Source organism: Conger conger, chromosome 15 (assembly GCF_963514075.1).
Source record: "Conger conger chromosome 15, fConCon1.1, whole genome shotgun sequence".
Lineage (NCBI taxonomy): Eukaryota > Metazoa > Chordata > Actinopteri > Anguilliformes > Congridae > Conger > Conger conger.
In genome coordinates this window covers 15,777,632-15,789,873 of record NC_083774.1, presented here as the reverse complement: position 1 = coordinate 15,789,873, position 12,242 = coordinate 15,777,632, and positions in this window count along the sequence as shown.

The following is a 12,242-nucleotide window of genomic DNA, read 5'->3' as shown; positions in this document are numbered from 1 at the left end:
TTGACTCCATCAGTTTTTCTATGCAGCATAAGTTCTTTTTTGGGTACATATGCTTATTCATTATATAAACCTCATAATGCGTTCCAATGATACACAATTGTATTAATCCTATTTACTGTGACTGTATCAGGGAAGTGGAAACGCTACCACAGGAAGATTACAGGACCAGAGGAGTTGACATTCAGCAATGAGTTGGGGAACACTCTATGGACTGAAGCAGTCGGTCCCTGGACGATGCTACGGAAAATATGTCCTCCCTTGGGACTCAGCTATTGCCTGTGCTGGTGCAGCCAGGATTCAGTGAGGACCACCCTACACACCACGTTGCTTTGAGTGCTTCGTCTAGATATGCTGTTCCGGTGCTCCTGCCAAACCGTCTGCTCTGTGGTGAGCAGAGTCTTGTCTGACAGTTTAAGGGAAGGGAGTAACCCTCAGGTGGCGTGGACATAATGACATTTAGATAATACTCAACAAATGTTTCCCCCTCTGTGGAAGAGGACTGTCAGTGTCCGGAACACGTCACCTACAGTAAACTGCAGTTTAGCATGCAAAGCCTGAGCAGATGGATCAGATAATTAGTGTTCTGCACAACCGAAGGGAGAGCATGCTAGCATCTCCGTCATAATCTACTCACTCCTTTGGGTTGCGGGATTTTGCTGCCATTTTCATTGAATTAGAGTGCTATGTGCCATGTTCCAGACAGTCGGCCCTGTCACCAAAACTCACTTTAAAAACAATTTCTGCTCTTCTGCTTTGTGCTCTTTATTTTATTATCTGAAAAGACTTGAGTGCCTTTCAGGCTCTTATTGAATTACTGATGTCGCCCCCTTGAGAATTGTTATTCAGTTAAGTTGTATTTTTTAAGTAATACTTTCAAAATTAAAATGTTTCAAATATAAATCAAAAATTTTTAATGGTGAATGGTGAGAACATGTTGAAAGATTAATTAAAAAGATGAACATTTTGAATTTGACTTGGCATAAAACTTTTAAAAAAAGCCTATTTCCTTGTGAATAATCTTTCAGGTTTTCTACAAGGAAGTTTTTCTGCTGGAATATTGCATAGGCTCCTGGCCTGACGGATAATTGCTCAGTCTCTTCCTTAATGAACACATGTGCTATGCCGGAACAAGCTAATGGTGTCCATGTGAGCAGCGAGGCTCATAGCCTTCCATGGTGCGAGTGACAGCGTGGTGTGAGTGACAGTGTGGTGTGAGTGACGGTGTGGTGTGAGTGACGGCGTGGTTTGAATGATGGCGTGGTGTGAATGACAGCGTGGTCTGAATGATGGCATGGTGTGAGTGACAGCGTGGTGTAAATGATGGCGTGGTGTGAATGACAGAATGGTGTGAATGACGGCGTGGTGTGAATGACAGCGTGGTGTGAGTGACGCGTGGTGTGAATGACGGCGTGGTGTGAACGATGGCGTGGTCTGAATGACGGCGTGGGTGTTCCTACTCCACACGTTCTTGCAGAAGCCATGCACAGCACAGATGTATCAGGCTGTAATTGAGGTTTTTGCACGATATGGTGTAGTTCTTCCCCCACGTTTCTGGTCAGGCGGTGGTGTACGGCATGCTCTACTTGCTGCACTTTTGACCATGAGTGCAAGGTAATGTTTTTCAGACTTTTCCAAGTGGCCTGGACTTTAGCCAGGTGCATAAATTCAAAGAAAAACAAATGCCCACCACCCTCTGTTACTACTTAGCTGAAATGTAATCTGATTTTAGTCAGATTATGCACATTTTATGTCATGCTTTTTCGTGTTACATTCACATTATACTACAAATTGAATAAATATTTGTGCCGTTCTTTTGGCAGAATGGACTCGGCATCATGTGGCTGTTTTCAGAACAGTCAGTAATTAGCTGAGGAGCTGAATGGTACTTGAAAAGACTGGCGCCGTTTACCGGTGCCGTTTATCCGTGTGCGCGTCTTATTGACAGGAAACACAAATTTATTTGATCAGTAAGAATTGTTTATTCTGTGAGTGAGAAGCCATTAATCAATTGGGGTGTGACCCAGAATGTGACATGCACTGTGCTGTTCCAGGGCTGTTTTAAACACAGACCCTGTCTGGAGTACCTCAGCTCCAGCGAGCGACTCCCCTCAACAGGGGTCTGCTCTTTTTCACTCCTCTCTCTCCCATGGTCATCTTTTCTTTTCTGTTCTTTCAAGTATACACAAGGGAGACGAATGCAGGATTGTGTAACAGAACTCTTTTGTCAGTTATGGCACATGCCCTCTCCCACAGGGCTCCTCAGCGATAGCCCGGCTGATTTGATCGCGCTTTAGCAGATGGAGAGATGTCACATGCAGTGACAGTTGTGCGGTGGCCTATTTGTGTTATGATCTTCGTTCGGTGGATGAAATAACAATCAAGTTATATATCAGTATCAGATTAACCTCAAACCATCGTGCTGCTGCCAGATATGCAGATAAGGCTCAAGACATTTCTCCTGACAAATTTTCCTGTTGAACTCAATGGAAAGATTATTCAGGATAAACAACACTTGAAGTATCTACTGTATAAAAGCAAGCAAGTAAAGTAAAAAGCAAGACGCACTGGTGAACTCAGCAATTGCAAACAACCTGATAGACCACAGAAGACCAAGAACAGATCAACAACCCTCTCTAGGATGTAGGCATAGATGTGTCAAAGACTACCATAAAGAGAAGACTACACCAGCATAACCTCACCACAAGATGCAAGCCACTGGTAAGCCTAAAGAACAGAATGGCCAGGTTAAAGTTTGCAAAAAAGTAAAGGGGAAAGTGTGAAGAAAGAAAGGAAATGCTCATGCTCCAAAGCAACCCCCTCATCTGTGAAACAGGATGGGGGTAGTGTTATGGCTTGGGCATGTATGGCTGCCACTGCAGATAAATAAAGATGTGGCCGCTGTCAGCACAACAACAGGATTCATTCTGAAATTGACAAAAATATATAATCTAGTCAGATCCAAGTAAAGGCCTCAAACATTACATATATTACATATTACATTTAAAATGACACAAAGGCTCAGGTGGAAAGAGTAGTTGTCTAGCAGTCGGAGGGTTGCCCGTTCGATCCTGCTTTGGGTGCATCAAAGTGTCCCTGAGCAAGACACCTAACCCCCAAATGCAGCTCATGAGCTGGTGCCTTGCATGGCAGACGATCGCTGTTGGTGTGAGTGTGTGTATGAATGGGTGAATGAGAAACATCAATTGTACAGCGCTTTGGATAAGGCACTACATGAATTCCAACCATTTACCAGTTACCATTTACCATCAAGGAAGTGCCAGTCCTGTATATACAGTTTCTGAAGGATGATGTTGCCGGTCAAGCTGCCTCTGTGCACTGCCAGAGGATGCCTCTGGATCAGAAGAATGATAGTGATATTGATGAGTATACATTGTGCTTTGATGAGTATATTTCAGTTATTTGCTGGCACTTTTATCCAAAGCGACTTACAGTTGATTTTACTAAGACACCCTCCACTGTTATACATTAATGGTATAAATATAAACCTGACACAGAATATTTATAGACTCCTAGAATCTGAACTATTTTGTCAGATTTTAACCAGTTTAATGTTATAGATAAATGGTTGATCTTAGCCCCACCTACACATGACATGATTGCTCAGTTGAAATTACTGGCCATGGGTTTCTCTGCAACCCTGAGGTTTGGTGGTCTTATCTCACATCAGTGTCAGCCTGGTCCTGCTCATGTATAACTTAACCCTGAGCATTTTCCTTTTGACAAATTAGTTTAAATAAATATACTGAGAGCACAACAGTAACCCCAGGCTCAGCTTGGCTGTACATGCAGTACCTGACCAGCTTCGGCTGGTTTTCTGAGGTCAATCCCTCTACCTCATTCTTTCCCTGTCCATCACCTTCTCCCTCACCATCTCTTGCTCTCTCTTCCTCTCACTCTCTTAAAAGGTGGTCCCAGCCCTGGCAGATGCGTGCCCCTAAAATCAAAAGCAGATGCGTCCAGAGTTCAGCCTTTTGAGTTACTACTGTTCAGTGGTGATTTACGAGAGCGTGTGAGATACAGAAATCTCTCACGCAACGCCTAATACACCGTGACTGAATGCGCCTTGGCTTCACACCGCCCGTTCTGGAGCGATCCATCAGCGCACGCCTTTTCCTCCGTTTAGTCAGAACTGTTCTCTATCCCTCAGGCGTCTAGTATTTATTCGCTATTGACGTCGTGCTATTTTTGTAGCATAAAAATCACCTTGAAAATATGTATCTTACATTTTTCATGCAGCCGACATTTTTGCCATTACATGCAAATTAAAAAGTGTTACAAAATAAAGCTGCAATATCGGAGGCTATAACTTTTCTGAGAAGTTGTGAAAATAAACCTGTTTTTGGTAACCAAAAATACCGTAAATAATAGTTTTTGAACTGTGTCCCAATTTCCAGCCATATTTTTTTTTAAGTTTTCACCTAAGGTAATACAATACATTTTTCAGTTATGGCTTTTGTAGGAGTACCAATTTTCGTGTTAGCGGGAAGGCATAAACTGAAACACATGTAATGTCTTCTAGTTAAAATGGCTATTTTTTACTGCAGCGCACCTCAGAGTTATAAACTCGAAAGGTCTGGGACATAACTGATTACAAAAGTTATTTCCTTCTGCCTGCAGCCATGCTCCTCGCGTGCGTGCACCTCCGCGAGCTCGAGCTAACGTCAGATCTGTCCCCCCACAGAACCCCAACTCCCCGGCCCACCTGCTGAGCACATGACTGCCCACTCTCACCGAATATGCGCTCACACAGGTAAACTTCTTCAAGCTGCAAAAATGGCTTAATGAAGAACCCGGGGTGTTTAAAGTGGCAGCCCCACGGATTGAGCTGATTGCCTGTTTCAGCTCAACGGCGTGTCAAATATTAAGGGTCGCGAAGGCTAAGTGCAAAGTAGCGCATTGCACGAACACAGTCACACGACCATTGTCGATCCACACGCATCATACCGTGCTTAGCATTGACAACCGCCAGGCAGCAGGAACTCAATCCACACTGGCCCGTTGTCACAACAGACATTGCGGAGGGGCAGTTCATGTCCTGTGTAAATTCCGACGATAGAAACTCAACCAAAACTGTTCATTAAAAAATGAAAACACCATTCGGCAATGTCACAAGCTTTTTCACATCCATGCTGAGCAGAACTCAGTGGGAATCTCGTGTGCAAGCGCTTTACTGCGCTGTCAGCAACCTTTATTATATGGCCTCCAGAGGAAAACTCCATGAAGAACCACAAACAGATTTTTTCAATTTTTCAACATTTTATTTCATCTAGCTGCTATTTTAATGAGGCAGTTATCTGCCTAGTTACACAAGACAGGGATTTGAACCTAAAACCTTGTGGCTGCAAACCTGGTTTCCTTGTCTACCTAACAGCCTACTGCCTCACATTGCCATTCATTCACTTATTTATTTGACAATATTATCCAGAGCAATTTATAGGGCCATCAATGAGTGATGCATACATAGATGCTACACAACGCTTAGCTCAGTTTGCCGCTGACACTGTTTTTTTTATTTTGTTTTGTTATTTTATTCCCTTATTGTTTGGATATTATTGTCAATGAAGAAAAAGCACTGTTTGGTCCCACTTTCAGTGCCATCTAGTGGCGAAACGGTTAAAACGCGTTCACTACATCAGAGGAGCCACTTGCCTCGTCAGTCTGTCTGTCTGACTGTCTCTGGGGGAGCTCATCGATTTCAAGGGTCAGTGTGAACCTGGAGCTGCTCCATGTTTAGTGAAACCATGTAAAGCTGCAGCAGTTGAAGAAGCCATATCCAGATATGCTGTCGGGCACACGTCTGTGATTCAATGCAATGCGCTTGTTTTTAGTCCTTCTTTTCACTTAATTGCCATGAAAGAATTTCAGAACCATCGTGACAGCAGCATTGAAGTTGTGTCAACTGAGGGAGCGAGGCTTAAGTCCAGGTTCCCGTCCGCATCGACAGACTGAAGTCACTGTGTGGCTTTCTCAAGAAGCTTTTCCATGGAGACCGTTGACATAAATTATCGCCGAGAGAAAACAGGGAAGGGAGGGAAGCTATGAAAGCATATGGCTCATGTTGATAGCTGCAAAACGGAAGAAGCAAACCAGATGATGAAGTTGTGTAATCACACAAATATGAACGCTGCCACAATTTTTCTTTCTGACTTAAAATGTGGTGTTTCTGTTTTGTTTTGATAAATTGTCAGGCTATTACCATGGAGGCGACCCGATTTCAACCTGTTCTTTGTTTAAAAAAGAAAAGAAAAGCGGAAACCTGTCTCAGATGAATCTCTCTCTTCTAATCTAACCTCACAAACAAGGATGATGCTTCTCCCAACAAGCTGAGGAAGATTTCAAAGATCTACTCCAGCTTTTCTTGCTATATGGTTTTCCAGCTTGAGTTCCTATTAGTCAGTGGGAGGCTAGGTCTTTGCTTTCCCCAAAGAACCAGCACATTTACATAATTTTTGATTGGCTGAAAGCAGTCATCACTGCAAGTTTTTCCCGTTCGTAATAAGCCCTTCATCAAGTCAGGGGCACGTTCAATCAGAAAACGTTTTTGCTACGTTTTGTTACGGTTTCTGTGTTGAACGATAGGTTTCCTCTCCGACGCCATAGGAGCACACTGTACTACGTCCGTCAGTCCGCCCGCGGTTTGCAAGGATTTTCAACGCGCAGTAATTCAGACCCTCCTGTAAGCCACGCCTCCTGCCCAAATGATTGACAGGTCAGGTAGCGTGAGCGCAAGTGTGTGAGACTGACGGCCATATGCAGGAAGAAGGTCGAGATCTGTGACTGTCGGGAGAACTTGCACAGCAGCCCCTTTTGTGAAAGATGAAATGTCCTGCATGACCTACTTTCCTGCTGTAAAAAGTATCTTTTGACCTCATTTCCTACAGAAATGGATTCATGTTCCCTGAAACCCAGTGTCCTCTCAGCAAAGCTCTTTAAATATAGTGCCCCCGTTGAGAAATGGTAGTGGGATGTGGTTGAAAAGTGCAGAGCAACCGTGCAGCTTAGCCAGTGGACTGGCAGCTGGCTGTACATCTCTGTGAGGAAGAGGAAAAAATGTAGGATCAGTATCTGATCATTTTCCAAAAGCCAGTCGGCTGGAAACTATTACAGAGGGAAGCATAGTTATCTTTCTTAAACCCATTTGCTTTTATTCGTTCAAAAATCATCTTTTGTCATGGCAGTTTAATCCCCACGAAAACAGCATCCTTCTCCTTGCCATATACCAGCGTAACATTTCACATGTCTGTTTAAAACTGGGAAATCCTTACTGTCAAGGTTTATTTTCAAAATGGAACGGCAGGGCAGACACTATTGTGTGGAGACAGATCATTCCTCTTGAAATATAATGGGGAAGACGGTGATAGATTATGATAAATGCATTGCTTAGGGGGCGGCCTGTAGCGTAGTGGTTAAGGAATATGACTGGGACCCGCTGAGGTTCGATCCCCAGTGTAGCCACAATAAGCTCCGCACAGCCATTGGGCCCTTGAGCAAGGCCCTTAACCCTGCATTGCTCCAGGGGAGGATTGTCTCCTGCTCAGTCTAATCAACTGTATGTCACTCTGGATAAGAGCATCTGCTAAATGCCATTAATGTAATGTAATGCTTAGCATTTATGTCACCCAGCTTGTATCAGAGGCTGTGGCATGATGTTGAGGAAGCCACTTCCCAGGGCACCCAGGCCAGACGCCTCCATGCAAGCCCAGAGAAGTGTGCTGCACCTGGGCCATGCTGATGAAGGAGCACCCGGTCATGACCTCACCAGCAACCACAGCTCCCCTTCCCACAGTGCACTGCCAAAAACCTCATCTCAGACTGCCTCTGACATCACCGCATACAAACACGCACAAACACACACATACATGCATGCAAGTGCATACGCAAAAATACACACACATACAGGGGCAGACACCCAAACACACACATTGACACACACATACACACACACACACATACTGTACATACAGTATGTACACACACGCACGCACACACACACACACACACAAAACTCAGCTGGTCCGAGTTTGCAGAAGCTTTTGAGGACTGTGATCATCAGACTAAACCAATTTAAACCAGCAGATCATTTCAAAACAGCACAAAGCCGCCCTGGGTTACTGTGTAACTGGTTATTTTAAGATCCGTCTTGCCCTTAAGCTCAGTAAAGGACCCACATGTCAGTTTAAGAAGGACACTGTTTTTAAATGCATCAACATTTGATCGGAGACGGACCAGCTAAGACGATGATCCTGAACAGCTGCCTCTGTATTATTTGGGATCTGCCAACTCCCCACCCGCACAGCAACTCACTACGTGCTCATATATCTGATCTGTAGGAAGCAGCCGGGGGTGGAGGGGGGGTGCCATCACACATCCACCCTCCTCAGAGTCTGGTTTAAATGTACTGGCCCCTTCCCGAGACCCCCATTGTAAAGCCAGGTGAAAAGTGTGACAATTCAGTATCCCACTGAGACAGCCAATCTGCACATGCACTGTGAATATGTCTGATGGGTGGTCCCAATATGGACATTGTGGGGCTGTTAGCAGTTGACCCATCTTCACAAATGGAAATGGCAACCTAAGTTTCCATATCCTTTAAGAAGTAGTCAAGCACAGATGTCAACTTATGAAAGAGAAATTGAACACATTTTTATTCGCAAACACAAAGTTCCTTTCTTTAGTATTAGGCAACGAGCAAGATTTTGGGGAGATACTGAGCTTGTGTATAGTTTTTGCTAATGTAAAAAAGATAAATAAATAAGATAAATAGAACAATAATTGGTTCAGGTGATTATTTTTAGGCATGACATTTTAGCTTGCATGACAGCATCAGTGGTACATCATTTGCATTGCCTCTCCAGCTCTTGTATGTTGCATCATCATATAAGCCCATAATATTTCCCACAATATAGACAGAATGCTGCAGACTATGTATTTGGACAATTTCCATTGTTTTGGCTCTGTAGTCCAGCACATTGGAGTTGAAATGAAACAATAAATGTGAGGTTAAAGTGCAGACTGTGCCCTTTAATTTGAGGGGACCAAAAGTAATATAAGAAAGCTTTCAGTATCTAATCTTGATTCTAGGTTTTTAACGTCACATTGATCATTTCATTTCAAATGCAATGTGGTGGACTATTAGGATATTTATTGTAACAGGATAAACCCCTTGAGAGGTTCCTCTCGTTCGTTTTCAAGGACTACAGAGCCAAAAGAAAATAAATTGTACCCACTGTCCAAATACATATGGACTGCACTGTAAGGCAAATCATATCCAATTCCCACCCCAGTTTGGAAGAGCCAGTCGTCCGCAACCACAGCCATGTAAATGCTGAAACACCACTGCCAATTCAGTAGAGCACAGTCGCCAATCCTGCTTCACCATATGGGGCTACTGACCAGCCGACACTGGCACAGTCTGGATGTGATCCCAGGCCACCACTTTCAAATTATCTTCAGGCAGAGACAATTCACTTTTTATTGGCTCACTTTTGCCACCTTGTGAAGCGTGAAATAAAAACAAACTCGCTCCCACAAACACAAGTACTCCACCAAGTGAAATACCTGCAATAAAGTAACCTCCTGTTCAAAAATAAATTCAGTAATAAGTGGGCAATATTTTCCATTTGAAGCTAAACAATAAATGTCAAATAAAAATGAATGAATCATCTGAGGTTAAAGTCCAGAAGTCTGCAGTTCAGAAGATGAGAGCAAAAAAGGCTAAAATGATTTACAATTTTCAGTAAACTACACAGAACATTATACATGACTTACGATTCCCAGTTCAGTTACAACTTTACGCCTTGTCAGGAAACAAAATTCATAAATGATACAATGTTGAACCATCACCAGCAGATAGTATGCAATCACAGCAACACGAATAGCGTGTGATATACACTCACTAAGCACTTTATTAGGAACAATAGAACCTACCTATACATGTGATTATCTAATCAGCCAATCGTGTGGCAGCAGTGCAATTCATAAAACCATGCAGACACCCAGTTAGGAGCTTCAGGTAATGTTCACATCAACCGTCGGAATGGGGAAAAGGTTATGATTGTTGATGCCAGATGTGCTGGTTTGAGTATTTCTGTAACTGCTGATCTCCTGGGATTTCCACAGACAATAGGTCTCTAGAGTTTACTCAGAAAAATACTGTTGTGAAAAACAAAAAACATCCAGTGAGCGACAGTTGTGCGGACAGAAATGCTGTGTTGATGAAAGAGGTCAACAGAAAATGTCCAGAAAGGCTACGGCAACTCAGATAACCACTTCGTACAATTGTGGTGAGCAGAAAAGCATCAGAATGCACAACATGTCGAACCTTGAGGCGGATGGGCTACAACAGCAGAAGACCACGTCAGGTTCCACTTCTGTCAGCCAAGAACAGAAAGCTGAGGCTGCAGTGGGCACAGGCTCACCAAACCAGGACAGTTGAAGACTGGAAAAAAGTAGCCCGGCTGCTGATAGTGGAGGCTCCTGATTGGAACAATCAATTGGCAGGTAAACACATAGCATCTTTCTTCACACCATATTAGATAGATTAATCGATTCAATTGCAGACACTTATTCGCTACAAAGTCTGAACAATGTAATTCAATTAATAGGGATGACATTGTATTTACAGCATACACAAAAAAAATTAAGGCTATCCTGAGCTTGATTGTTTAATGACTAAATTTGCGTATTTATAGATAAATCTTTTCCATGAATATTCTCGCAGTACGAGTGTGTAAAAAAAAGACTACCTACATGTATCAACAGAATTGAGTGGAAATAAAGAGCTTTATTTCTGTTTTACCTAATTGAGTAAGGTGGCTATACCTGGTAGTACCAACACCTTGGGACTTAATCGCATTGTTAATCAAGGGAAATGACTGAAAACAGGTCAAGACCCATAATTGGTTTAAGGGGATATTTTCTGCCTCCTCGATTTTGATCCGCCACTATTTGCTGACCATGTGCATCCCTTCATGGCCACAATGTACCCATCTTCTTATGGCTACGTCCACCATGTCACAAAGTGAAAGTTGTCTCAAACTGGTTTCATGAACATGACAATGAGTTCAATGTTCTTCAATGGCCTTCCCAGTCACTGGATCTGAATTCAATAGAACACGTTTGGGATGTGGTAGAACGGGAGATTCGCAGCATGAATGTGCAGCTGACAAATCTGCAGAAATTGCAAGATGCAATCATGTCAACATGGAACAGAATCTCAAAGGAATGTTTTCAACATGGAATCCATGCCACAAAGAATTGAGACTGTTTTGAGAGCAAAGGGAGGCCCTACCCAGTATTAGTACAGTGTTCCTAATAAAGTGATCAGTGAGTGTACAGTATATGTACAGTTCAATGCAAAAGTATTTGGACATTGACACAATCTTTTTTGTCTTGGCTCTGTACTGCATATTGGATTTGAAATAATATGGGTTAAAATGCACTGTCAGCTTTAATTCAATGTATTCACACCCATATTGGGTGATATGTGTAGGAATTACAACCATTTTTATGCATAGTCCCCCATTTAAGGGGAACACAAGTAATGGGACAATTGGCTGATCTTGACCAGCTGTGAGTCTCCATCATTTGTCCCTGCACAAGAAAGCTAAAAGATTTAGAGTTGATTCTCGGTATGACATTAGCATTTGGAGTCTGTTACTTCACTGGCATTGACATATTGTATCTCCATGTCAATGCCAGTAAAGTAGGCCATCATGAGGCTGAAAAATCTGAATAAATCATTACCAATAGCAATACCTTTAGTTGTGGAAAAAAAAAAGCCTGGAGTGTAGTGGTTAAGGTACATAACTGGAACACGCAAGGTCGGTGGTTCGATCCCCAGTGCAGCCACTATAAGATCCACACAGCTGTTGGGCCATTGAGCAAGGCCCTTAACCCTGCATTAAATGCTATTAATGTGAGAACAGCTTTTTTTACTTCAGCCGAGGTTCCAGTCTTATGAGGGTTCTGGGTTATCCAGCTAACTCAGTGATCCTCCTTTTTGAAAAATGGCCCAGGTGAGCTTCAAAAACTTGTTTGCTTGCTCAAAACTCACTGGGCAGCACTTCACCTTGCAACAGGACACAGGATAATGACCCCAAACATACTGCTAAAGCAATCAATTCGATTGCCCATCCTGAATCCAGCTGAACATGTGTTTCACTTGCTGAAGGCAAACCGCTCCAGAAACAAACAGGAGCTGAAAATGGCTGCAGTACAGG